Here is a 2,138-nt window from a genome sequence, read left to right as displayed (position 1 = left end):
TGGATGGCGCCCGAATATCTAACTAAAGACGAATACGGAGCCAAAGTGGATATTTGGGCACCATCCAGTGTGCTGTTCCAACGAGTGAGCTTCGTTTGCTCTGCTCAGGTGTGATGCGAGCAGCGAGACCAAAATCAGCTGAGGACAAAAGCCAGGATCATGAAAGCCAGCCTGAATCATGAAGCCAAGTGCAAGAGTTGCCCACTAGAAGCCTGAGGAGGCTGAATCCAGCAGGAAAAGCAGTCATACTTGGTTTCCTCAAGGCTGTAGCCAAGGACACCTTGTTCCTCTCTGCACATTGCAAGTGTGCTCTTGGCTTGTAGCAGTGCTCCCTGCCCTCCCACAGGCATCGCTTTTTGGAAACTGGCAGGCAGTCTCCAGCAGCCCCAAGCGCCACACCCCGGGAACACCCCGCCTGACCAAGAACACCTACCCAACTTGACGGATCCATCCATTCCAAGAAGAATGTTATCACCTTTGAGATCCCTGTGGATCACTTGGCGGCAATGGAGGAATGCCAGTGCTTGCAGGCACTGAGAGAGAAAAAAGAAACAGGAGAGTACAAGTGAATGACCCAAGTTCATCAGCCAAGAACGGCAATGGCTTTAAAGATTTCAGTTCTAGGTAAACGGTGCGGACTGGCAGACCATGGTGGTGTCAAGAGGAAGAGCTTGCTGCTGCCTCCTCACTAGTAAAACCCCATCTTTTTAAGGGAAGGCACATTCCCTTTGGAGCTTTGGAAAGAGAAATGGCAATTGTTGTCACACATTCCATTGGGTGGAATGCTCTCCCTTTCAGCTGAGGACTGCAACAAATGAGTCTCTGTTTTTCTTTGTTGCTAGTATAAAATTCTGCCACCAGCATGTTTGCACTTACAGGCAGGGAATGCACTACAGACAGGCTCCAGGCAAATGATTTGGCAAAGCTGAGAATAGTAAATCAAATAAGAAAGAAGAGAGAGGGTACAGCAAGAGTTGTACTGGCAGGCCATTCACTGAAGATGCTCTTTCTTCTCCGTATTGGAAAAGCGACACAGAAAGAAGGCTCTGAACATGAAATCCCTGCTGTTCCTGCTGCTTGTTTAGAAGTCCCAGCCTGCCCAAACAATTGGAAGCACCAGCGGCATCCCTTACCTCCCGGGAGACAGCTGCCATCAGTCCTTCACTCATGCTTATTTCCTTAACCACAGATCTTAAGGAGCCTCCGTCTAGATATTCCATCACGATCATTAGTTTATCTCCAACCAGGTAGCTGAAAGAAGAAAAGAATGGCATGGAGAATGGGCGTAGCTAAATTACCCTACTTCAAAGACTAGAGTTGATTTCTGTTCTTGGAAGACTCGGGAATGAACACTGGATAAAATGCAGAGACATTCCTTCTAGGCTATACACTCCTTGGAATCTGTGTAGTCTAAGTGAGAAAGGCACATCCGTGACAACTGAGATCTCTCAGGTGGCAAGGGAGTGAAAAATGCAGGGAAATAATTTCTAGGATGATTTCTTAGCAGTTATCATAAGAGACAGCAAATATGATCCACTTCAACCCCAAACAAACAGGCAAACCAGCCTGGAAATAATGAACTTACAGGCTGTTGTTTTGGGAAGATAGGGATGACTTCAAACAATGTATGCCAGAAAAGATGAATGCAGACAAAATGCACTCTCCTCCCATCCATTGTATAGGAACAGATAAAAAATAAGAATAAAAGGCTGACATCTCTGCCAGAGACCAAAGGAGGTTCTTTTAACCTTTGGCTTGCAGTCTGGAAAGGAACAGTCACATGACCATACCAGAACTACTTACCTGTCTAAATAATTAACAATATTTGGATGCTTATTGTCCCTCATGACAAGGAGCTCATCGACAATTTGTTCCTTTTTCAGCTGTTTTTGGAGATACACTTGCTTTATGGCCACCTAAAATGACATTGAAAACCATTAACTTGGGAAGCCTGTCACACAAGACCAGAACAAATTTTGATTTTGAAACTCTAAAGAACACTCTTGAACGCAGTTTAGATTTGTAATTTCCTGGGTTGAAAAAGAAAGAACATGCTCTGTGGCATTTTCTGGGGATGCTCCGGGTTAGAATCAGTGCTTAGGGTTTTGGATCCCTCATAGACCTCTATCCAAGCCCAG

General features: G+C 45.4%; 1 long non-coding RNA gene across 1 annotated transcript; it reads right to left on the bottom strand.

Moving 5' to 3' along the window:
* Window positions 1-52: 52 nt before the first annotated feature.
* LOC113979943 lies at window positions 53-1,223 on the bottom strand. The gene is made up of 3 exons (XR_003538024.1): window positions 1,134-1,223; window positions 434-533; window positions 53-138 (listed from the first exon to the last, which is right to left on the bottom strand). It is a non-coding gene; the product is annotated as an uncharacterized LOC113979943 (long non-coding RNA).
* Window positions 1,224-2,138: the final 915 nt, after the last annotated feature.

This window comes from Neopelma chrysocephalum, unplaced genomic scaffold, assembly GCF_003984885.1.
Source record: "Neopelma chrysocephalum unplaced genomic scaffold, ASM398488v2 Primary Assembly neopelma1_90798, whole genome shotgun sequence".
Taxonomy (NCBI): Eukaryota; Metazoa; Chordata; class Aves; order Passeriformes; family Pipridae; genus Neopelma; species Neopelma chrysocephalum.
The sequence above is the reverse complement of the archived record's forward strand: the minus strand, read 5'-3'. Positions and strand labels throughout refer to the sequence as shown.